The sequence below is a fragment of the Heptranchias perlo genome, chromosome 15 (genome assembly GCF_035084215.1).
Source record: "Heptranchias perlo isolate sHepPer1 chromosome 15, sHepPer1.hap1, whole genome shotgun sequence".
Taxonomy (NCBI): domain Eukaryota; kingdom Metazoa; phylum Chordata; class Chondrichthyes; order Hexanchiformes; family Hexanchidae; genus Heptranchias; species Heptranchias perlo.
Genome location: NC_090339.1, coordinates 37,022,861 through 37,049,691, shown reverse-complemented (window position 1 = coordinate 37,049,691; position 26,831 = coordinate 37,022,861). Strand labels below are relative to the sequence as shown.

General features: G+C 43.9%; 1 long non-coding RNA gene and 1 other non-coding gene across 2 annotated transcripts; both read right to left on the bottom strand.

Moving 5' to 3' along the window:
* Window positions 1–12,370: 12,370 nt before the first annotated feature.
* On the bottom strand, window positions 12,371–12,429 carry LOC137333199 (U7 small nuclear RNA). The gene has a single exon (XR_010965812.1). It is a non-coding gene; the product is annotated as a U7 small nuclear RNA (small nuclear RNA).
* Window positions 12,430–15,088: 2,659 nt separating this feature from the next.
* LOC137332723 (uncharacterized) lies at window positions 15,089–26,763 on the bottom strand. The gene is made up of 3 exons (XR_010965727.1): window positions 26,683–26,763; window positions 20,399–20,551; window positions 15,089–15,222 (listed from the first exon to the last, which is right to left on the bottom strand). It is a non-coding gene; the product is annotated as an uncharacterized lncRNA (long non-coding RNA).
* Between the last annotated feature and the right edge of the window lie 68 nt (window positions 26,764–26,831).

Here is a 26,831-nt window from a genome sequence, read left to right as displayed (position 1 = left end):
GGTGTCAAAGGTCATAATAGTTTACTACCCATTACACAAATTTGCCATGCAAAGAGAATAGGTGGAAGATAGAAACCCCATCACAATCATTGATAGAGGAGGACACTAAAACTGAGACAGAGCCTGAGATTGATTCTGAGACTGAAAGGGACTGAGACTGAGAATGACTGAGATTGAGACTTGGACTGAAATAGAGAGACTGAGACAGAGAGACTGAGACTGAGAGAGACTGAGACTGAGAGAGACTGAGAGAGACTGAGACAGAGAGACTGAGATTGAGAGACACTGAGACTGAGACAGAGAGACTGAGACTGAGACTGACTGAGACTGAGACTGACTGAGACTTAGACTGAGAGAGACTGAGACTGAGAGAGACTGAGACTGAGACAGAGAGACTGAGACTGATTGAGACTGAGAGAGACTGAGACTGAGAGAGACTGAGATTGAGACTTGGACTGAAATAGAGAGACTGAGACAGAGAGACTGAGACTGAGAGAGACTGAGACTGAGAGACTGAGACAGAGAGACTGAGATTGAGAGAGACTGAGACTGAGACAGAGAGACTGAGACTGATTGAGACTGAGAGAGACTGAGACTGAGAGAGACTGAGATTGAGACTTGGACTGAAATAGAGAGACTGAGACAGAGAGACTGAGACTGACTGAGACTGAGACTGACTGAGACTTAGACTGAGAGAGACTGAGACTGAGAGAGACTGAGACTGAGACAGAGCGACTGTGACTGAGTACAGAGAGACTGAGACTGACTGAGACTGAGACTGAGACAGAGAGACCGAGACTGAGTCGGCTGAGACAGAGAGACTGAGATTGAGAGAGACTGAGACTGAGACTGGGAGAGACTGAGTCTGAGACGGAGAGACTGAGACTGAGACTCAGAGAGGCTGAGACTGATTGAGACTGAGACTGAGGTGGAGAGACTGAGACTGAGACAGAGAACTGAACCTGACTGAGACTAAGAATGAGACAGAGAGACTGAGACTGAGACTGGGAGAAACTGAGACTGAGACAGAGAGACTGAGACTGTGACTCAGAGAGACTGAGACTGAGAGAGACTGAGATTGAGAGAGACTGAAACTGAGACTGGGAGAGGCTGAGACTGAGACAGAGAGAGACTGAGACTGAGACAGAGAGACTGAGACTGAGACAGAGAGACTGAGGCTGAGATTGAGAGAGACTGAGACTGAGACAGAGAGACTGAGACTGAGACAGAGAGACTGAGACTCAGAGAGACTGAGACTGAGAGAGACTGTGACTGAGAGAGTCTGAAACTGAGACTGAACACGTATCGGTGGAACCCTAGTTGTAGACAGGAACACCTAGCTTTTGCTCAGTGGTGTGATGGCCATCAAAGGTGTGATGGGCAGGACTTCCACCCACCTGACCACATCGACCCCACCATATTTTCTGGGATAAACTTAATTAGAGTATTGTGGGTAGGCTCAGGCACTAGAAACAACTCTGATTGGAGCTTACCATTTGGGAAAGGAAATAGATTCAGGCATCAACAAAAGACATTTGCTGGAAATCAGTAAATTGGTTGTTTAGAAAATGTCAGACAAGTCTGTTGCAGGGCGATGAGATGAATGATCAGTTAGATCAAGAAAAGGATTGAAATGGACACTGTATGTAGGTTCAAGAAACAATTAAATGGCATTTCTCGATGGAGAAGGAATGAAAGATATAGTGAGAGAGATATAGGTGAGTAGATAGAATTACGATCTATCAAAAGGCAAAAGTTTGTTGGGCCCAACGCAATTTCCTTTTCCTGAATATCCTAATGTTCACTGAAAGAATGCAACAAACATCAGCAAATTCCAAACTGAGATAATATTCTGAGATTGTGAAACATATTTCACAACACAAAGCTGTGTGTTGTGGGCTAGACTGTCAATTGTTTATATTCGGTGATCTAGCTTAATTTGGTTGAATACCATTCAAGTCATCTGGGAGCATCTCGGATCACCAGTACCAATTTCCAATTCCCAATGCTGCAGACAGACTTCTCAACTATTCCAGAGAAGATAATGAAGCAGTTCAGTCGGGAATTTGCCTACAATGTCTGGAGCCAGTAGTCAACACAAATTGTCAATAATTTCCTTAGATTGCGAGATTTGTAAGGTATATGATGTATAATATATAATATATAATGTATAATATATAAAATTGATAAAGAATAGATACTTGAAAGGCTAGCTGTACTTAAAGTAGATAAGTCACCCGGTCTGGATGGGATACATCCTAGGTTGCTGAGGGAAGTAAGGGTGGAAATTGTGGAGATACTGGCCATAATCTTCCAAACATCCGTAGATACAGGGGTGGTGCCAGAGGACTGGAGAATTGCAAATGTTACACCCTTGTTCAAAAAAGGGTGAAAGGATAAACCCAGCAACTATAGACCAGTCAGTTTAACCTCAGTGGTGGAGAAACTTTTAGAAACGATAATCCGGGACAACACTAACAGTCACTTGGACAAGTGTGGACTGATTAGGGAAAACCAGCACAGATTTGTTAAAGGCAAATCGTGTTTAACTAACCTGATAGAGTTTTTTGATGAGATAACAGAGAGGGTAGATAAGGGCAATGCAGTTGATGTGGTGTATATGGACTTTCAAAAGGTGTTTGATAAAGTGCCGCACGGTAGGCTTACCATCAAGATTGCGGCCCAAGGAATAAAGGGGGCAGTAGCAACATGGATACAGAATTGGCTAACTGAGAGGAAACAGAGAGTAGTGGTGAACGGTTGTTTTTCGGATTGGAGGGAGATGTACAGTGGTGTTCTCCAGGGGTCAATGCTGGGACCAGTACTTTTCTTGATCTATATTAATGACTTGGACTTGGGTTACAGGGAACAATTTCAAAATTTGCAGATGACACAAAACTTGAAAGGGTAGTAAACAGTGAGGAGGATAGTGATAGGCTTCAAGAGGATATAGACAGGCTGGTGGCATGGACGGACACATAGCAGATGAAATTTAACGCAGAAAAATGTGAAGTGATATGTTTTGGTTGGAAGAATGAGGAGAGGCAATATAAACTAGAGGGCACAACTCTAAAAGGGGTAGGAACACAGTGATCTTGGGGTATATGTGCACAAATCATTGAAGGTGGCAGGACAGGTTGAGAAGGCAGTTGAAAAAGCATATGGGATCCTGGGCTTTATAAATAGAGGCATAGAGTATAAAAGTATAAAAGTCATGATGAACCTTTATAAAACACTGGTTCGGCCACAACTGGAGTATTGTGTCCAGTTCTGGGCACCTCACTTTAGGAAGGCCTTGGAGAGGTTGCCGAAGAGATTTACTTGAATGATTTCAGGGATAAGGGACCTCAGTTACGTGGATAGACTGAAGAAGCTGGGGTTGTTCTCCTTGGAACAAAGAAGGTTGCGAGTAGATTTGATAGAGGTATTCAAAATCATGAAGGTTCTAGACTAAGTAGATAGAGAGAAACTGTTCAATTGGCAGAAGGGTCAAGAACCAGAGGACATAGATTTAAAGTGATTGGCAAAAGAACCAAAGGTGACGTGAGGAAAAACTTTTTTACACAGCGAGTGGTTAGGATCTGGAATGTATTGCCCAAGGAGGTGTTGGAGGCAGATTTAATCATGGCCTTAAAAAGGGAACTGGATAAGTACTTGAAAGGAAAAAATTTGCAGGGCTACGGGGAAAGGGCGGGGGAGTGGGTCAAGCTGGATTGCTCTTGCATAGAGCCGGCACGAACTCAATTGGCCGAATGGCCTCCTTCCGTGCTGTAACCCATCTATGATTCTTTGCATGTTGAAAAGTAAGATGACCAATTCTGACTGAGTTTTCAAAGAGAAGGATTGAATGCCGAATGTAAAGGAAAACAGTTTCCACATGCTAAAAGGATTTTGTCACTCTAGTCGAACATTTTTATTATCAAGCTGATGGATTTATGTTTTCTTTTCTAATTGTGAAATGGCTCCAAATCTTTCTGTTATTGTTTCTTTTTTTCTCTTTCTCCTGCTGAACCAGGACTTAAAACCCCAAAGGGAAGACATGTGACAGGTCGAAGAGGAATGTGAACAAACCTCCCAGGAATGACCACTTATCATTCTATTTGTACATTGATGTACATGTTATTTTTAAAATTAAAATATAGCCATATGTAACCAGGGCCAAAGAGCTGAGCCAATGCAAATATGGCTCCTTCTGATATATTGAGCTGAGGTTCGGGCCTTGATCCAGTGGAAATGATGCAACAGTGGAGCTCAGGGCACATACCCATCTAGAACTGATGTCAATTGGTACGACTGTGACAATGTCACTCAAGAAAACTGAAAGGGAATGAAGACCATACACTTATATAAAATAATAGAATCCACACATCTCCAAACTATACCTGGATATAATCTCTGTCAGCCTATATTTTATTCAACTAGTCCCAAATAAACAAAAATGAGTGATAGCTTGGCTCAGTTTATGAATGTCAGCTTGGGTCCATTGGTAGAATTCTCACTTCTGGGCCAGGCGATTGTACTCCAAGTTCCACACCAGTGGAGTACTGAGAGACTGCTGCATTGTCAGAGATCCCAATATTCAGATGAAACATTAAACCCAAATCCTGTCTTCCTTTCAGGTGGGTGTTAAGTTGTAATTGGAGGACATTAGGATTGGTATTCTAGCCAAGTCTATCTAATTCGTAGGCCGGGATTTTCCTGGAAGTTTTCAGCATAGCTACGGTGTAAGAGCAGCATAATTGGCACGAGTGAATACATTGGAACATACTGAAACATTGCTACGAGCTGGTAAGTGCCACTTCCGAGACACGTCCACTGGATCTCTGTTGCTTGTTTAGATAGCTCCGCCCCCTTGCAAAAGACCAGCTCACACAAGTTTCCTGCATTTGCACCAGTAATACGCTGGCGTAGATTTACACCCAAAGATTTAGGTGCAACGCAGCCCAAAGTCACCTGATATCTTCATAACTGAGATTTCTGGAGCTTGATAGCGATTTCCTTCACAATTTTTAGTTTGAATTTTTCTTACTGAGATCTGCACTATACTTAAACAAAGTGCCGTCAGCCTCAATGAAAGAAAGAAAATACTTCCATTTATATAGTAGCTTTCAAGACCTCAGGATGTCTCAAAGCGCTTTGCAGTCAATTAAGTGCTTTTGAAGTGTAGTCATTGCTGTAATATAGGGAGACGCAGCAGCGAGTTTGTGCACAGCAATGTCCCACCATCAGAAATTAAATTAAAGACCAGATTATCTGTTTTAGTTGTTGGCTGGGGATAAATGTTGGCCAGCACATCAGGAGAACTCTCCTGCTCTTCTTTGAATAGTATCATGGGATCTTTTACGCCTGCCTATGAGATGGGGCCTCAGTTTAACATCTCATCCAAAAGATGGCATCTCTAACAGTGCAGCACTCCATCAGTACTGCACTGAAGTGTCAGCCTAGATTAAGTCATCAAGTCTCTGGAGTGGGACTTGAACCCATGACCTTCTGACTGAGAGGCAAGAGTGGTACCACTGAGGCAAGGTTGATACAAGTGCAACCAAAAATATTCAGAGCCCCCACCCCCCATATTTAGAAGGACAAAGCAACTGAGTATACCCCTGTTCCGCATAATATTGGAAGAGGAAGAGGAGCAGCCGAGACAAAACAGGAGCAGCTGAGAATGAGGCAACATGGCAGAAGACAGCAGCCCATTCCTTATTAACCCTATTGGTGGTGATGCATTTGTGCATGCTTTATATCAGTTTGTACAGTCCGATGTAGGCAAATGAGCTCCGCAGGAAATTTGGGCATAAGTTCCCGTTGGCAAGATCGATGTAGAAACAGGCATAATTTTGGGCATAATTTCAGCATAAATGGGATTGAGAAAATTCCGAGCCATAATGTTTTGTGAGGTGTGGCAGGTAGTTTAGATTTGACATATAGAAGATGAGGTCTGAACACAGTGAAACCTGGGATTGATTCCATTCCTGACTGATATCCAAAAGCCTTATTTCATCTGCTTCTCACTTCTGGCAGTAAACATCCTACTTGAAATGTATTAAAGTCACTCTCAGGCAAGTCTCTTGTAGGCCTGGGCCCACAGTACAAACTGCCAATGAATTGACACATAATTGGAATCTCATACTAAATGAACATGAGGATGGCTGGTGTTGGACCTAGAAAAGTGTCAATCTGATGAGGTAAGAGGTACCTTTCTAAGGTTGGACTGGAGGAAGGTTTCCCCTGCATCTAACCTGTGCTACACCTCATCTGGGAGTGCTTGAGTACCGGTAGAATAAGCTTTACTCTACATCGAACCAGTGATGTACCTGATGTGAGGTGGGAGTACTTCTTGTGGTAATGTCGAGGCCATTTTACTCTGTGTGTGCTAATACTAAGGAGTAATTTTTCCACTTTGCACTCCTGCGAGGAGCCTCGCTCACCACAACACATATTGCAAATTTAGGTGTGTGCTCCACATTGGGTCAAAAATCTTGTACAGTGTGTGCCTGAATTTCTGGTGGGTGTGACTCCCCAGAGGGACCCTGAACTTAGAATTTTGTCCCTTAGGTACCAAAACTGTTCCATTACCCAGAACTGAAACCTTGACAAGCACAAATGCTTCTCTAAAATATATTCAGCTTTACATGGAGTTGTTGGTTAGAGCTTTGATTTTGATAGCAGAAGAGATGGTACTTGAAGCAAAGGATAGCTGAGAGCTGTGTTGGATGCAGGATACTTGCTGGTTAGACACAAGTTAACGCTGAATGCATCAATACAGATTACCGCTAAGTGTTGTCTAACATCTGGTCTCAAGAACAGTCAAAAGGTGCATCGATTTCATTGAAGTTTGAAATCAAACGGAAACTGAATTGAGTTTAACTGTTTTATTTGGACGTTAATTTTTACTTTTCATTGTGAAAGCATGAGTAAGGCAAGCAGCAGTTTAGGATAATTAAACCTTTGAGAGATGGTTAAAGGAGCCAGTATTATCGTTTAATTCCTTCCTGGCTGATCCTAATTAAAGCTTACTAATGGAGCTTCTCAGTGCTTTATTTTTATTGAGAAAGCTTGGTTAAGGACCAATACTGCAGGACACCATCAAGGTTCAAAAGAGTAAAAGAAAACATGAGTTAAATCAGGAAGTAGTATCGAGGTGATGCCAAGCTTCAGTACTAAAAGTCTGACTATTGTAGGAGAAAAAGAATACCAAGGGAGGTAAGGACTCCCACACCTTTGAGGTCTTGGGAAAGAGTGAATTGGAGTGGGAGAATGTGCAATGTGTCTCGATTTCAATATGGTGGAGATGTAAGGAGGAGGATGATTAAATAAGACAAGGTACTTGTAGTTAAGGAGCCAGAGGGAAAAGTCGAGATGAATATTGGCTATAGGATTATGAATAAAACAGAGAAAGACAAGAAAGGTTGTAACATAGAAAATAGGAGCAAGAGTAGGCCATTCGGCCCTTCGGACCTGCTCCGCCATTCAAAATGATCATGGCTGATCGTCTAACTCAGTACCCTGTTCCCGCCTTTACCCCATGTCCCTTGATCCCTTTAGCATTAGGAAATATAGCTATCTCCTTCTTGAATACATCAAATGACTTGACCTTCACTGCCTTCTGTGGTAGAGAATTCCATAGGTTCACCACCCTCTGAGTGAAGAAATTTCTCCTCATCTCGGTTCTAAATGGCATACCCCGTATCCTGAGACTGTGATCCCTGGTTCTGGTCTCCCCAGCCATCGGGAACATCCTCCCTGCATCTAGTCTATCTAGTCCTGTTAGAATTTTATATGTTTCGATGAGATCACCTCTCATTCTTCTAAACTCTAGTGGTACACACTTGCAGCAGAGATAGAGAGATTTGAGACTAAAGCTGAGAAAGGGATCATCAATCAGGCAACAGCTTTTTTGTGTATCCCATCCAGAAGTGTAAGTGAAATGTTGGAACGGCCAACAGTTTGTGGAATCAGTGGGAGGGAACCTAATTAGCAGGGACAGGCAGGTGCAAGCCCAACTCTAGTGCCTACCTATCCTATGAGACTGGAAATTCCAGCGAACGTCCACCACAGCCCCTCCTCCCTAACCCCAGCCATGTCCACCTCAGCTCCTTGAGTAAGGACATCTTTTTAGAAAGATCCCTATCTTTGGGGTCCAAGCCATTTCCATAACTTGAGCCCCACTAGTGGAACACACATCTGCCAATTAGGAGGGAGGTACACTCCACCTCAGTCGGTGCACCGGCCTCCACAGCTATGTCTGGTCCGAACTGAGTCACTGAAGCAGGAACTCCCATGCACAGAGTCCCCACCTTGGTTAGAGTAGTGGGGGAAAAACATGAGAATCATTTAAGAAACAATTTAATGCTGCAGTGGGAGGACTGCAGGGTGCTTCTGGATAGATGAATTATGATGGATTGAATGGCCTCCCTCATTTGTAAATCTGTAATTATCTTGTGTGACCAATGACCATGTTTTCAAATTCTACACAATGGGAGGGAATGGTCCCAGTGGACCAATCCTTTGCCATTCACTGCCATTGTATGGAATTTCAATGGAACAAATGACTTCATATTTGATCCCATTCTATAGGATTCCAATAGATCAATCCGCTGCACAGAATTCACAATCATCTTTTTCCACTTTCCTCCCCTTTTCTTTTCTTTGATGGTAGTATACAGTTCATATGTACCAGCATTACCTCCGGTACCTCAACCAAGTGAGCATTCATCCTGTGACAGCCTTGACAGTGAGCATCGACCAGCTGTTCAACCAACAGTGACCATTAAGGCCAAGCCTGATCCTGTCCTCACCTGACATTCATGTGTACAGAGTTCCCGGCAATAGTGACTTGATATTGATCAGGGGCATGATCACTGGCCAATATTTCCCCTCTCTAGTTTGGGACATGGAAGTAAATTGAACCTCACCCCTTCCCACTTCCTCACTGGATAATATTACCTAAGTAAGCACAGACGACAAGAGAATTCCTAATCTAAGCTTATAATTAAACAAAATTTGAGTCTTTGTATAAAATATATGATTCACTGTATTTGTTAGTTTTAATTAAATGGGCAGCGGGACAAAGATTTGTTAATTGCCTATCGTTATCTGCATCCAAGCATAACAATTCTTGGCAAACTGGCCCTGCACTTATTATAATTCAGAGTTTCCCAACCTTGCTGACTATTTGCAGCATCAGTTCAAAAAACTGTGCAGAAAATATAGTGAAACATATCTATTGCATTTGTTGAATTAGGTAATCAGTTATCTTAATCAAGTTTAGTCCACATGGAATTACAGCGAGAAAGCTTCACACATAATTTCTTTTCCCTGTGGAGCTTTCAAATTTTAACAGTGTTATTGATTGTAATTCTCTGCTTTGTATGCTGAAGTTCAAGCACTGGCTTTATCATCACTTCCTAATGCAGGGTAATTGTACCCTGCATTAGATAATCAAACAGGCTCTGGACTACCCTGTTGGCACACAATCAAATGCCCAGAAACTCCATGTGGTGAGTTGCGTCAGATTTGCGCCAGTGAGTCATGGGTTGCGCTCGTCAATACTCTGCGCAGCTGAATCTACCAGCCTTGTATGTTAATGGGAATGTCTGTGGCTCCTGCAGAATGTAGTCAAAAATTCTCACTAGAGCAGGAATTCCCATCTATAGTACACAATGACCAGAATCACTTCCATAAACAGCAGTCTCAGGTTGCTGAGGGGAAATGGAGAAGCAAATAGATGGCAATGAGGGGGAGAATGAAAGGAGAAATGGATGATTTGTATGGATGACACCTTGAGGTCACCAGCTTTCAATTTGGCTGCTGGCACACTTCCTGGGAAGATCGGATGCGGAAGATCACGACCCTAAATTGGTCTCTCCGACCTTCATTTTGCGCTCCAAAAAACAGGCAAAACGATGTTCAATTTCTCGCCCAGCATGTTTAAGAAAATACGAACGTGGAAGCTTTTCAATTTTTAATGTAACTCATTCTGATGCCATAAAATGCATTCAAAGCTATAGAAAATACAGTGCAAGTCTCAGTGAGGGGTAATAAAAAAAACTGTTTAAAGAAATCTCAATAAAACACCAGACTGATGATGTCATGCACCTTATCAGACTGAAGACAACTCAAAAAAAAAACAGAAATGTAACTTTGGATCCTGCTGCGTCTAAAATTTTGGCCATAATTTTACATCCCGTTCAAAACTGAAGTAAATGCAAAAAACTTGTGTTCTCTGGTCTGTTGCATAGGAGCGGAAGTGTGTTAACGAGCAGGAGGGTTTCAGCAGAGGTTTCGCTGTGCAAAAGATCGAGGAAATTCGGGTGCACTGTAAAAACCAGTAAAAGTCATTTACATGAAAATTTCCTCAATCTTTTGTGCTGCAAATCGGCATTGCATCATACTTATGCTGTTATTTTAGTGCAAGCTTCGAGAAAATTTCAGGCCAGTGTCTCTATGAAAGAGTCAGAAGTTGGGTGGGGTACAGTGCCTCTGTGAACTGGGGCAGATGTTGGATGTGGGAGAATGACTGCTGAAGTAACTTTTGGGGAAGTCATTTTGATTTTCCTTTTTTTTAGATTGTGAAGTATGAAAGTGCTTAAAATGAACTAGAAAGCATCATTTTTAATGTCAAAATTCCAACTTCTCCAGGGAACCATACTCCCGGACCTCCAGGAAATGTACGGCTAATTTTGTGTCTTCAACATTTGTATTTCTCCCTTCAGATTTTCATGTGCTTATGTTGCTTTCCTCCAATATAAGTAAAGGAATGCTGTATATATCTACAGCTTGAGTTACAAACTTTATGTAACTGTTTGTTTTCATATGTCATAGGTTTATAATCAGGGCTGTTCGAATTATTGGCTTTTTGGGGGCTGTATCAGCAATTTTAAAGCTGTTGGTCAGCTTTTGCTAGTTTTCTAGTTGGCATGTATGTACCTTTGGGTTGTACTTCAGTACCCACTCCTCCTATTTAGTTGACCAAGGGGTGAAATCAGCCCATTTGTTCTCTTCACCAATGACCAAATATATGGCTGTGGATAGTACAAAAAGGAAAAGATGCAGATAAATAAACATGTAAGCAAGGGCTTGAGGTGGCAAAATGGATTTGACGTTTGTCCATTCTTCTCTCGGCCTTGGGTTCAAATCTACCCCAGACTGAGAAAACCAAAATCTCCTCTCTTTGCCAGCTGTCTCCTATAGAAAATGAGTTTGGGGCAAGGTCACCCCAGTTCCTAATGGTTACAAGCTCACAGCACAGACCGGTCCAAAATGTTACGGTATGATTCAAAAATGCCAAGAATGTTTGGTGAAGAAATGGAAATAGTACTCTACACTGTTGCAGCAGGGGTTCTCTTCAGAGGTTAATAAAAACACATTGATGGGGCAAAGAATAGAAACCTGCTTTTAACCCTACTGAACCCAATCTGGGAACATTTGATGAAAAATATAAAAGTCACTTTACTTCCTATCTATACTGTGTTGCAATTGACCTGGGAATGCTTGATGTGGTAGTGGAAAAGGAATTTTACTCTGTATCTATCCTGTACCGTATCTGATCTGAAAGTGCTTAAAGAGGTTAGTGCAAAGAAAGCTTTACCCTAAATCAAAAGTGTGCAATACTTGGATATGTTTAATGATTTTAGGACCTCTGGCCCTAATCCTACTAATGTTTACAGGGCTGAGGGAGATCCCTAATTAACATGCCAATGGCAGACAACCTAGCCACCAGGGCTCCATCTAGATTGCCCTCTTGCTCCCAGAAGCCACTAACTGTGGTGCAAGTAGCCAGCAAGGGGGGTTTCTCATCCGCTCCCACCATCTCCCCCGCCCCCAATCCTGGAAAGATTTTTTAAATTCTCCCTTAGCCTCCTTTGTAAGGACACAACTTTTTTAAAAAATTGCTGTTAAATTTTTGGGGATCCAGGCTATAATCCATGCCTGCATCCCCATATGGGGCCCACATCTGCCTATTAGCTGGCTAATACGTCTGGTTTCAATCGGTGTATTGGCTACCGACAATCTGCTCGGTCACTGAGGTTACATTGTGAAACCCAAACTCAGAAGAATGCCCCTCTATTGATTGACATTTTTCCATTTCACACACCAGCCATCCTGTATTCTCTGAGTAAGATTGCCAAATTAGAATTAATTAGTGCTGAATTAGAGCCAGTCTCATGCTGTAGGCACATGCCTACTGGGAGCTGGATTAAGATGACTGAAATTCATTTCAGTTAGATCTTCACAGCCAGCAGACAGGATTTCATCCCAGACAATTTTGATTTGAACCCAGGCCCCACAGGTGGATGAAAATTCTATTCTGAAAACTTTACAAAATATATCAGCTAGCATACAAAGCTTCTGTCTCTTTCAGATACACAGGGGCTCCTACTGCTACACCAGGAACCTTCTGGACAAATACCAAAGAGTTATAAACCGCTACACAAAGCCTCTGCAATTCTTTTGTGTTTGTGTTTATAAATTTTAGTTTTTCATTTTGAAAAATAACTTATATTAGTTAGAAATGGTAGGTGACGGGAAGACATAATTATGTAATGAATCAGTGGCTTAGTGACATCGTTGCTTCACCAATGCTGTCATTCCAAACTATCTCTGTGTGCATGTTCACGTTCGTAAGACTGGTAAAACGCAAAGCTCCCCTTAGATCCAAACTGCTTTTAAAGAGTTTGCATGCTTAGTCAGTGGCAGCATAATGGCTGGACATGAAGCTCCTCAAAGCAATTGTGATGAATTCAAAAAGAAGATCCAGGGAAAATGGATTCAGGAGATTCACTGATGTCTGACAGGGGCGGGGGGAGGTCACCCCCAGGGGAGCCAGTAGTTATCATGTTCTGTTGTCTTGGTGACAGTAAGTACCTGCTAAGTGTGACAAGTTCATGATTGCTTGACCCTATGTAGTTTCAGCGAGTGTGTACCAATCCATTAGAAGATAACCCAGCAACAAAACAGAATGGTTGGTCAGGGACATGAAGCTTTATTGATAACAGCTTCTGTGATACAATAATGCAACATGATTTGTGAGCTTGTTATTCCCTAGGCATGCAGAAGGATTGACTGAAAGGCCACAGCAGCTGGGACAGGTTGTGTCAGTTTAACCCTCATCCCATGAGGAGGATTTCACTGAACCCAAAACATACTTTCCCCAAAACAACTGAGGAGAGAGTCAGTGTATCTGCCAGCTTTAGCAATTATTACATTTAAGAAAAAACATAATTGGCCTCAAGGCCATTGGGCTAGAGAAAAGGGAAAAATAAGACAATTTCCAGCGATCCTGGGCCTTAGCACTGTGACCTCGTGTGGATATTGGATGAGGAGAAGAGGCTCATCTATGATGACTCCATTTGGTCACTTGGGCGGGATACCAGAGGGCACCCAGAGCCCATGCTACTATACAGAGTTATAAGTCAGCACCTTCAAGAAAGAAAAGTAGAAAAGGGAAGAGGATTGGTTGATAAATAAAGGCACTGAAATTCGACTTTGGCGCTAGTGCAAAATGGATGCTAGAGAATCGGCCGCCTCTTTTACACTCAGCCTGGTTTTCTTTTCCATGGAGTCCATTACTTCTGTCTTCCTTTTTCTTTCTCTTCTCTTTCCTACTCTTATGCCCATCTCTCCTGTCTCCTCCCCTTTTTGTTACCCAGTCGTGCCACCTTTCATTTCTCCCCTCTCAGATACTTTGCTTCCCCCAAATCCCCACCTCAACCCTTCACTAACATAACACCTGTCTTCTTTTCTCCACTACTAATCGTCTCCTTAAATCCCTCTCCCCTGTCCCCTTCACCCTCACCTCCAACAAGTGCAAGGAGCTCATGAACTCTTTGACACTAAGATTGAGACCATTCATTCAGCTGCCTCTTTTGTATCCCTCCCTTCCCCTTGCCAACCAAGCCAAAGTGCCCCCAAGGTTTCCCCCAGCCCTAGCCCTAAACCTGCATTTTTTTCTAGTTTCTCCCCAGTATCTCCTTCTTTGGATCGGTGTCAATTTTTGTCTGATTACGCTCGTGTGAAGCACCTTAGGATGTTTTCCTATATGTAAGTTATTGTTCTTACTGACTAATTTATCAATTCACCCCCCACCCCCAATTTTGGCAGGCTATTCAACCACCACATCCGTGTTCAATCCTGTCCACACCTGAAATACACAAACACATGCGCTTTGCAGCAGAAGTCACTGGATATTTGTCATGTACAGGAACAGTTGCAGATTTTTATCCCCTCCCAAGGCATGGGGCCTGAAACCAATAGTAGGATTGTTACTGCCACTGCTGCTGAGATCAACTAACTCAATACAAGCTGGGGATCAGAGCTAAGACTTTCCAATTCTGTGTGGAAGGTGCATTCATCCAGTGAACTGTAGGGTAGCTCTTTATTATCAATTTTTAAAGCATTAAGATTACCTTCTCCCATTGGCAGTGATCTGACAACATGCCGTACTCTGAACGGTTGTGTTACAGGACATATATTACATACAGGATGTAAAACCTCCTGATAATCAACTATAGATCATCTAGTGATTAACTAGCAGTGTTGCCCTCACAGCTGGTAGTTCTTATTTTAATACAATGTCCGAAATTTCTCTGGAGTACTAAAGTGCTGTGCCACGAAGTGATAAGGACTCTGTCTCACTGCCATCTTTTCATGCTAATGTTTCTCTGTTTCCTCTCTCTCATTTCTCTCCCTATTTCATCTCTGTACCATTTCCCTGTCTCTATGTTTCCCCTTTTTCCAATGTTTCTCTCTCTGTTTCCTCACTTAGTATTTGTGAGCCCAACTGTTCCCTCTTTGCTATTTTTCTGAATCTCGGTTTCTTCACTGTAGTAACATATTGATGTAATTATCATTTCTTGAGGACTTAGATCATCAGTTAATAAGCAGCTTTTGTATTGCATTAAAGTACAACTGCATCTGATTATGTGTGAAAAATCAAAATGCTGCATTTTTCCTCAGTGAATTTTAGCAGCCAATTGCATAATTTGCCAGAATCCTGGAAAGTCCATAAAAATTAAAGTTTATTGGAAAATATTAATTCAGATAAAAAGAATAAACACAAATGCTGACAATACACAGTTGATCAGTTCTAACAAGGGTCTTCTCTTAACCTATCTTTTCTCTTCACATGCAGATGAAGCTGCTGCGTATTTTCAACATTTTCCCAAATGATTCCTTGATTGGCTTGTGATTTAGAGCTGCTGTATACATGGGACTCTCAGTCTGGATGACAGACAAATAAAATAAGAATGTAGCTGAGTTCATGTTTAGTCTGTAATGAGAGAACACTCGCACTAGACCAGCCATCAAATGAATGGTTTCACTGTAAATTACTGCTTTTACACGCTTGGATTAGTGAACTTCAAACACTGTCACCTCCGATTAGACATGAATTACCTTAATATAAAATGCACCATGCATCAAATTTAGTCTGATAAGATAAAAGCTTTCTCTTCTGATTTTAGACAGTTGATTTATCTAAGGCCTGTGATATACTTGTGTAGATCAGCGATCCATCTGTATTTGGGAGAACATGGCTGAATTTAAAAAATGACTAAAAAACAATACATATAACTTGTTTGCACCCTCCCAGTAATGGGGATGTTACAATTTCCTGCTGGGCTACAAAAAGAGGGAAAAAATCAACCAGGGTTCCCACTCCTGATTATTATCCTATGGCCCCTGGCTGCAAAGTCTGTGTGTAAACATTGGATGAAAACATAAGAACTTCACAGACAAAAAGTTAGGGATGAGAAAAGATCATTATAACCCACTGAAGCTGATTCATCCACTACATTAACTGTGACAGAATTGGGATTGGTGTCATGCTTTCCCCCAACTCCGCCTCATCTGTCAACATTTCCGCCATTAATTTCCCAATCATCTGGAGGACGTTTGGCGCCTGTGATCTGCACACTAGCTAGAGTCGGTGGGGTAGATTTTCAGCTTGTCGCTCGGGCGTAAAACTGGCATTGCAGATCAGCCGCCCGATTTTTATTTCCACTGAAAGGCCAGTTTTAAGCCCAGGCAGCAAGTTGAAAATCTACCTCAGCGACTTCAGGAGAAGAGGGAAGAAAAAAAATTAACAAGCGTAAACTAGATGGGGGGGGGGGGGAAGAAAACTTTGGTTTCTCAGCTGCTTCAACTCCAATTTTATTTTATCAAGGGAATAAATCTTGGTTTAGGCTTCTTCCAAGAAATGATGAAACGAGGCAAGAAACATGTTCTTTTTTTCTTTATGTGACTGGTTTTAATTTCTAAGATGGTTGGGTAGACTTTTTTCTGAATTTTTGAGAGGATTCTTTTATAATGAGAACAGATGCTTTTGTACCTGGTTTAGGCTGAGGATTAATTTGATGATCAGTAAAACAGAGTTAATTACATTTTGAAATTAACTTCACACAAATGTCAACTGCTTTAATTGAGCTGTATAACTTTTTTTCTTTTCCCTAAGACATTCTTTCCAGATGCCACCTCCTCTTGCTGATGCATGATTCCACAAGTGTCTGCAGCTCTTCAGTACAATACCGACGGGCTGTTCTCTATGCGCAAGTCTAGACATTGGGGAAGAAATTGGTCTCCACTGTGCCTGATTTCTGGGCAAATTGAGTCAGGGGGACCAATTTCCAGGCACAATCTCCCACGCTCGAGCCCTCCAGAAGTGCAACTGCTGCCAAATTATCAGCCAGCGACTTCCGTGTGCCCAGGGAGTTGGGCCCCTTGAATATGCTAATCAGGGGCCTAATGCATGTCTTAGGACCTCGATGCCAAATTTGGCAAAAACTGAGTGAAGAAAGTGCCAAACATGTTTCGCTCAGTTTTTCTGGGTCTACAGCAGTCTTAAAGGGATCGTTGAGGGCTATCGAAAAATAGGTGGATTTTGTTGTTTTTACTTACCTTAATATGGAACCATGAAGGGCAAGAGCGCTCCTCCTGGCTCCACAGCAATATTGTGGGCCACTATCAGCCCATGCTCGCCCCCCCATTCCCCTCCCATTTGCCACCCACCCCTCCCAGCACTTACCTGCCTCAGAACCAGCCGAATATTCTAGGGCCCTGACCGGCAAGCTGCATCGGGATGTCCAATTGGCATCTGCAGCTCACCAGTATTAAATAGATGAGGCCCAAGGCCCAATTTCCAGTGAACATTGGAACATCACCATCAGGAGCGCGTTGCAGATGCGCCGCCCACTTTCGACGTGAGGCCAATTTCCTGGTCAGTGACTATCAGCAGTGGGGGCATCGCAGCTGAGCCTGATCCTGGCCTCACCAGACATACTTTCGGGTGGACGGAGGGGTCTACAAGTGACATCATCATGTTGTAAAAGATGTAAGGGAAGATTTTCTGCAATAGCATTCCCAGTCCATAATTTTCCATCTATTAACTTTAACTAGGCTGGAGATATACAATTTCCTGATTTTAATCTCCTCTATAATTCCTGTTGATTATGCATCAGTAGTTCTGAAAAAGAGTTCTGTTCCATTTTCAGTGTCAGCTATAGCCCAATGAGTGGTATACACATGGGGCATGATTTTAGCTTGGAGCCGGGAACCCAGCGCGTCCGCAGATATTCCTGCGGGGAACCAGGAAGCCAGATGAGTACGTCGCAATCTGCGATTGCAACTCAATTGAAGGTAAGTATTTGTGCTTCCGGGTTTCCCACGCACCAGGCAGCCGGATTGACAGGCTTGCTGCCTGTCGGGAGGAAATGAAGCCATGAATCGGAGAGGAAGGAGGGAAGGGAGAGTGTTCATGGGCCATGCAAGAAATCAGAGGGGTGGGGGGGGGGGGTCCAGTATCGAGAGGTAGGGTCCAGCATCGGGGTGGGGGGGGGTCCAACATCGGGGGGTCCAACATTGGGGGGGGGGGGTCCAACATCAGGGTGGGGGGCGTCCAGCATCAGAGGTGGGGGGTGCTGGCCGGCCGATCACGGGGTTCCTGACGGCCAGGTGAGCTTGTTGGGCCTGGATGAAGCACTCCTGCTCCTCCTGGCCCACAAGCAGTGCAATAAAGGCACTCGCCTCATGGATCCGGCCCTTCCCATTTGCATTCACCTGACATGAATCGGAAGCGATGGGAAACCAAACTGGTAAGGTTAAATTTGTTTCACATTTTTAATACGCAAAAAATTAAGTGCCTCCACTATCGCAGTGAGGTACATTGCCCCTTTAAGTATCAGCCCATCGGCTTTAAGTGGGGACGGGACTTCTGGGTTTCTGTTGCGCGGTGCATCCAAACGTTAAACCCAGAAGTGGGTGATTTGGAGCCGGGATGCAGTCCCGCTCCAAAAATCAGCCATTTTTACTGCCCACCCGCCCCCAACCCACCCATTCTTGGGGGTTAAAATTACCCCCATGGTGTCTGTGTAAAACTGCTGTGATAATGTCACAAACTATCATTAACAACCATCTGTGAGGTTAAATCATAACTACAACAAAGCACAACTTATATAAAATGTCAATATATTCATGAAGTTTTCTCTTTATACACCCACTTTCTTCACATTGTCTCATCTCTTCACAACACCCCCCAATCCTTGCTTTGCACTATCTCCATCTCCAGATATAGGCCAATGCTTAAAACTGGGTGAGATTAGCGAATCCAACACATGATCAAAAGCATCAATGATATGTTATTAATAACAGATGACAAGGAGACATTTCATGGCTGTAATCTAATCTCTGGAACAAAAACCTTGAAATTCATTTGTCACCCAACCTCTTGATTAGATTCTTGCCAGTAATTCACTCTTAGGTATCCTTTATTCTATATATATAAACCATCCGAACCCTTTGATTAGATTCTCATCTAAAATGCACTCCTGGGCATCCATTTTTCTATACTGGCACCATCCAAACTCCCTGATCAGATTCCTGCCTGTAACTTGTTCCTTGATATCCAGAGGAACAGGCTCGAGGGGCTGAATGGCTTACTCCTGTTTCTATGTTCCTATGTTCCCATTATGTGGAGATGCCGGTGATGGACTGGGGTTGACAATTGTAAACAATTTTACAACACCAAGTTATAGTCCAGCAATTTTATTTTAAATTCACAAGCTTTCGGAGGCTTCCCCCTTCGTCAGGTGACGAAGGGGGAAGCCTCCGAAAGCTTGTGAATTTAAAATAAAATTGCTGGACTATAACTTTATGTTCCCATTGTTCACTAGGTATACCATCTGAACCCATTGATTAGATTCCAGTCTATAGCTTGCCCTGCAGTATCCATTATTCTTTATAAACCATCCAAAACCCTCAATTAGATTCCAGATATCTGTTATTCTAATATCTGTTATCCTAATAAGTTGACCATTTCCTGCATGACTTCCTAAAGCCTGATTAAGGCAGACACTGGTGGAAGCTGGAGCCATAATGCCCGAGTGACTAACTCGCCTGAGAGTTCAGTGCATATTAGAACATGGATAGGGCCCTTGTGGAATCGGGGTAGAGTGGAGTGATAGAATGAGAGAAAGATAACTTATTCCAAGTGTGTAAAATAAAATTCATTTAGGGTAGAAAAAAGTGACCAGGAGTGAACAGGATGATTTTCAGCTGGTGTTGTCACTGAACATGTTGAATTAACTTCCTAGCTTTACTTGCTGATAGGAACTCCAGGATACAACAGTAAATTGTAAAAAAAACTGACAACAGTTGGCAAGGGAATGATTTCCTAATACACTGAATTCCCCATGTGGTCTGAAATCAAACATATCTAAATAACTGTTTAACACAAACCATGTGCTCTCACTCATCCAGTTCAAGTGAAATATTAAAGAAGGTCAGATATCAAGGCTTGGTTTGAACTGCAGACAATTCTGTATGTAAGTAACAGTTCTTTGCAAAATGTTGTGAATAGTCCCTTCATCGGAACTTGCTTTGGAAGATTAGCGATGTGCTTTGTAACAAAGGGCTCAATTTTAAAACCGAAGTCCGGGTGCTTTGGGGTGGAGGGGCAAAATTGGGATCTTCTGGAGCGGGCAGAAATCCCGGCTCCAACATGTTGAAGAACGTGCACGACCCAGAGTCATCTGGGTGCGCGTGCTGATCACAAACCCAAAAGTCCCCCCTCAATTAAAGCCGGCGGGAAGGTATTTAAAACACTAAATCAAGTACTTTAAGTACTTGAAATGTACATAAATCCAATTTACAATGAAGGCAAGCGATTTCAACACTGCCTCAACATGTTTCCCGTGCTGCGTGAAACACACCATGGTGAAGGAGTTGTGTTTCAGCCGGCAGCCATTTGGATATTTAAATGCCTGTTTGATAGATGGGGATAAAAGGTGAGTTATTGCAGCAGGGCACTCAGTTCTCTTAGACAAACTTTTGGCTGGGAGAGCTTTGTGTTTAGACTGAAAATTGTTGGTTTACAATCAGAATTGTTCTGTTTACACATATTTACCAGCTTTTCGGACCCCCTCAAACTGACGCCATCAGGATGGGAGGGCTGCATTCATCACTACATCCAAGGACAAGCAACATCAACATCCTCGCCAGGCACGAGGTGAACTTCCACCACTTGTAGCTCCACAACACAGTGCTGCGCCACAGGTACCTGCACAAGAGCACAGAGGGCAACAACAGAGGGAGCGACATTGCAAGAGGCACTACCCTTGCAACAGGGTTTACAGACCAAGGCTCAGCTTCCTGGACATCTCTGAGAAGTAGTGCATGCAGAGGCTGAGAGTGACTCGCTGACATCTGCAGCCTCCGGCTGGGCCTGGCGGCATCTCATTACCCATTGCTGTTAAAGTCACCACTGCCCTCAACTTCTTCACCTCCGGATCATTCCAGGGTGCCAACGGGGACATCGCCGGGGTCTCTCAGTCGTCTGCACACAAGTGCATAAGGCAGGTCACCGACGGCTTGTTTCGCAGGGCCTCGCAATACGTCAACTTCCCCATGGACGACCTCAGCCAGATGGAGAGGGCAGTGGGATTCCACTCTGTGACTGATTTTCCACGGGTGCAGGGTGCAATCGATTGCAGCCATATAGCAACCCGAGCACCTCCACACGAGCCAAGGCTGTTCATCAACAGAAAGGGGTATCACTCCATCAACGCTCAGCTCATTTGTGACCGCAAAAGATTTCTTCATGTGTGCGCCAGATTGTCTGGCCATGATTCGTTCATTCTGAGGGAATCCAACACTCTGAGCCTCCTCCACTCACTGAATATCCTTAAGGGCTGTCTCCTCGGGGACAAGGGATACCCCCTGCACACACGGCTCATGACACCTCTGAGGAACCCCATCAGTGAGCAACAGCGTTGATAGAACGACAGCCACATCACCACCTGGTCTATAATTGAACATGCGATAGGGTTGCTGAAGATGCGATTTTGGTGCCCCGATCGTTCTGGGGGAACACTTCAATACGCACCAGTGACAGTGGGTCGCATTATAGTAATGTGTTGTGTCCTACACAACGTGGTGCAGCAGAGAGGGTTACCGGTTGAGAAGGCCCCACCCCCTCATCCACATCTGCCATCCACATTGAGAAGGAGGAGGAGGATGAACCTATGAGCAGAGCAGCGGTTCACCTGGCTGCTCATGAGGCCAGGGAGTCACTCATATGTGAACGGTTCTTGTTAGATCAGAAAGTGAGAAGAGCCCCGTCTTCACACCACCTGGAAAGACCAGCGCCAACACCAGCACCGCCCCCCCCCCCCTCACACCCTCCCTGCACAAAACAGTCCTGCAACTACACAAAAACAGTCCTGCAACTACACATACACCCACTGTAAAGTGACCCACTGGGTGGCATCAAGTGTTGCTGTTCATGGTGAAGCTCATGAAAGTGAGCTATCACAAAAGCCAGTCAAGAATAGGCAAGATGTGGCAGTAGTGGTGAGAATGATAACATTTAATGTGATTTTAACAAAAAATAAATATAAATGAAAAACATGACAGTCTGTCAGACACCCTTGTGCATACCCTTCGTGATCACAAATCCTTAGCCTTTTTCTTCTTACCGCTTCTACGTGGTGCATCCCCTGTGGCTGCAGCAGAGGTAGTGGCAAATTGCTCGTGTTCACGCCTTGACTGTTTAGATGCTTTTGGCCTACAGCATCTGGTTTTGGACCCCATGAGAACCCCTCCAAAGACTGCTCCACCTGTACCTGTGCAGGGGCAGACTCTGCCACCTGGAAAGGAGGCAGCATTGTGGGTACTGGTTGAGAGGGGGGCAATGGGTGAGAAATGGGAGTGCTTTGAGTGGCGTGCCCACTTCTATGTCCCCTTTCACCATCATCCCTCTCCTGGGCAAGGCCCACATCACTCCAACCACCTTGCTGGACAGCAGTTTGGAGGACATGTGTGATGCCTTGTAAGACCACTTCTAAAGTATCTGTCAGCCTGTTTAAGGCGGCAGAATGTTGTTTACCCTGAGTCTGAACGACCGTTGTTAGGGCCTGAATGGACTCATTTGTGAGCCATGCTTGAAGCTCAACAGAGGCTAACCTTCTCTCCATCACAGACATTCCCGCACTTAACTGCGACACTATCTCAAATATTTCAGCAGTTATGTGCGACACTATCTCAGACAGTTGCTCACGTCCCTGTGATACTATCTCAGAGATTCCCTCCCGTACCTGTGCCACCATTCCACTCATGCAGGAGTTGGACACTTCCGTCCTCAGCACTACTGTGGAAAGTGTGCGTGGCACCTGTTCGAGTACCTTGCAAATGTGCTGCTGTCCCTCAATCATTCTCCTTTTAAAGGATTGCCCCTGGGTTCAGCTTCTGCATCAAGCTGAGCAGAGCCTGCAGAGGAGTGCGCCCACCAACGCGGACTCTCCACAGCTGCCCCGCCACCAGTGTCTGCTCGTGCTCGCTTGTGTGTTGACTCACCAGGTGCGAACCCAACTAACTGACTACTAGGACCCACCGAGGTGTGAGTATCTGCACTGGTGGATGGCTCGCTAAGATGTGATGGAGCTCCCTCAGAGGCCTGGAGCTCCTCTGAGGAATCACCTTCTGCCGTCACTGCAGTCATTGAAGGGCCTGTAAGAGAAAGAAGGCAATATTAAGCATCATCACAGATGTGTCATGTTGTGATGAGCATACTGAGGTGTTCAACATGCCAATCATTGTTAACAGCAATTCATGTTGTGTGTGTTGAATGTTAAAGTTGTGTCACCAGACGTTTGTGGGATGCCAGTCTCGGCGTCCCCGATGGACAGGCACTCGAGGGTGCGGCTGATCTCCAGGGCCTCCTCCTCCGCATCTGTGAGGACCACTATTTGTGGAGGCCCCCCTCCAGTCCTCGCCCTCTTGCATGCATTTTGGGCTCTCTTCTCCTAGAAGGGGAGAAAGTACAGATGTGTGAGTGAGTGATGATGAAGTGGTCAGCCGATGAATGCATTGCTTTGGGTGAGGGTGACAATGAAAGAGACACATCAGAGGGTGTGTATCAGACAGAGACATCGCATTGGATCAGGATTGGGGTGAGTGGTAGTGGTGGGTTCACAAATGGGGAGTTGCGGAAGTGCTCAGGAAGTGAAGGCAACTTAAGGATGAGCCTTAAGTGGGTGTGAGAAGTGATGTTATGGCGTGGTCTTGGCAGAGCAGACTGAGTGTGTGTGTGGGGGGGGTGGGTGTGGTGGCGGAGATTGGAACACGGAGTGTAGGAGAATCAGTAAGTGTACTCACTTTTGCTGACCTAGTTTGGTCATTGAAACGCTTCCTGCACTGGACCCAGGTGTGGGATATGTTGCTGCTGCTGGTGACCTCATCTGCCACCTCGAGCCAGGCCTTCTTGGTGGCAGAGGGAGGGTGCTTCCTCCTATTGGCCGGATAAAATAGTTCCCTCCTCCTCGCCACCCCATCCTGTAGCACCTCAGGTGAGGCATCACTGAATCTTGGAGCAGCCTTGCCTCTGTGCTGCTCCATTGTGTCTTCTTGATCTTTGCTCCAGCAAAATCCATTGGAGCAATGGCCCTTTAAATAGAGACACTCCAGCTGACAACCTGCCATGTGAGTGCACAGTCCGCCCACTGCGCAGCTTTCGGTCGGCAATCCCAAAAACAAGGTTAATGGCCACAAATTAAGTCACTATTGCGTCCGGGTTTGCCGCACGCCCATTGACCCCCCCCCGCTGCCATCCTGCCACCCTTTTAAAATTGAGCCCAAAGTGTCTGATTTTCTTTGCACTCTGTAAAAACTTAAAATCTGTAGCATTTCTTAGTGCTGACCTCTAAATGTTATTCAGGCACTATGGGGAGCAATATCAGAGCCAATCAGTCATAGCATTCAGACCGAACTGAGTGTCACTTTACACAATGTGAACAAGAGCTCAATCTTCCCATTAAACATCCGGACCTCATTCATTCAACATCTGCAGAATTACTTATTTTCAAAAGATTAGTGTTTATATCAGAATTTGGAATTGTGCTCATCAAGGTGAGAATGGAACAAATTGACATACTCCAATATGATCAAGTACTGCCATGACTAGTACAGCATGGGCTATATGCTGGGATTCTTCCTTTACATGGGCCCATCAAACACTCCCAGGTCAGGTGGAGGAGACATGCCAATCACTGTTTTGAGCTGAGACATTCACTGGGACAGGTTTTCATGTTTCTGTATTCTATTGGATTGCCTGGGCACAACATACAGAGGAAATTTGAGTGGGGAGGATTTGCATGCCAGTAAAGGAGCCACCTGATTTTCCATCCATTTAAATTAACAGGAAAATCAGCCCCACTATCTATCGGAGAAGTGGAGGAAAGGGGCCAGTTACAAATGGGGGGAAAGACTACTAGATAGTATTCAATCGATTCCAGACTATGGACAAACTTGTTACCTCAAACCTACCTCTAGCCTCCCAATTTATAGTGACAAGAGTATGATTGTAAATACAACAATGTGCATTTATAAAGGATATCTGACCATCAGTACCCCTGAGCTCGGTTGACTGGTGGGCACAGGTAGGGGAGGTGCAGCAAAATAAATTTCTTATAAGGTTCTAGCCAGCTCCTTGAGGTTTGAGAGAGGGTGAAACACACAACTTCCTTGCAAGCTTTGAATTTATTACTCTATGCCCTGAAGCATTGGTTCAGTACCTATCTCAAGTTCCATTCTTCATTCTATGTTTCTCCAAATTCTGATATAAACACTAATCTTTTGAAAATAAGTAATTCTGCAGATTACTTGAATGAATGAAGTCCGGACGTCTAATGGAAAGATTGAGCTCTTGTTCACATTGTGTAAAGCGACACTCAGTTCGGTCTGAATGCTATGACTGATTGGCCCTGATATTGCTCCCCATAGTGCCTGAATAACATTTATTTCTCAGATGCTTTGGCGAGGAAAAGGAGAGGTGGAGACCTGATGTAATGGCTTTCTGCTCTCTTTACATTGCCCAGAATATCCAGGGCTTTTACAATTGACCAGACATGGGCCTGTGTTCCCAGGCTCAGTGTTCCCAGCCCTCCCACCTCAATTTCTTCTCCCTGTGACAAAGGGACACCCATTTCCAGTGGTGCCCTGAGAAGTTGCTTTGGGGCAGGGATCCTTTCAGACCAGAGGGTGATAGCAAGATGAATAGGGCCCAAAATATTATTCTTACCTATTTTGGCAGGGACCCAATGGATTCACTCCCCCTCTCTAATTTTCTCGTCTCTTTTCCTAAAGCCGTTGGGCCATATTGAATATGGTTGCACAGGAGTCAGCAGGCCTCCAGTATCTCATCCAACTGGGTAATCTTCATGTATTGGCCTAAACAGTAGGGACCTGAAATTATTCAGGCATTCTGCTGCTCTTCTGCCATAACTCTGGTGGGAGACCAGTGGAACCCTTTGTAAAACAGAAGGCCAGTGCTCTCTAGTATTTCAACAGACAGTGAATGTCAGTATAATGTGGGTGGTATCACAGTTAAGTCAATCCTGTCCTGCCCTGATGTCCACGCATGCACACTTTCCGACAAGGGTAATTGCATAGTGACTGGGAGCTGGAACCGTAGCTGATTTTTCCCCTTCCTAACCCAGGGTGCAGATACCAACTGTAGCAACCCTACCATCATCCCAGTTGGAATTTGCAAACTCAGCACAAACCAGGGATCAAACCTGGGAGCTTCTTAGTCTATCAGTAACGTACCGGACAGTGCATTTGTCCACCAAACCATCAAGGATATATCTGGCCAGCTAGAACCTGTTTATATATTTTGCATTTTAATAAAAATAAAATAATTTCACCTTAAAAGTTGGGTCATATCTAATGCCATTTTACACGACATCAATTGCAACCACAATTTGTGGCATCCATTTTCAATCTTCCAAAAATAATGAGTAGTTACTGAAAGTAGAATGACATAGCAATCAATGCCATCATTCAAATTCAACAGTAGCAATAGACCACTTAGGGTTGATGCTACAGTCAATCTGAACAGGCCCATCCATCACTTTCGAAGATTACTTACAAACAGAGATAATGCTGAGTTAATTCACATCATATTCTGACCTGGCACTGCCTCTGTATAAAGCACCAGATCAAAGTAAACAGAGTACAATTTCTGATTATCTAAGCATCCAGTTACCTTCCCAATAACTTGTCATGTCTTTCTTTCCTATGTTTTGTTTTCTTGGAATTTAAGAATTTTGACAAAAATAAACTAATGATTCAGTCCAAGAAATTATGAAATAAAAATTCACAAAGAACTGTTAGATGATGAATTTCCTCTCATACCTGCCACATCAAGTTTTGTTTATAAGTATCCAGCTTACTGCCTAAATGGCTAGCCCTCTTAAACTACTTTCCCCTGTTCAGATTCACTGTTGGAAAAGACAGAACACAAAGCTGCTCTTTCCTGCTTGAACTTTGCTCCTTAACTTGTT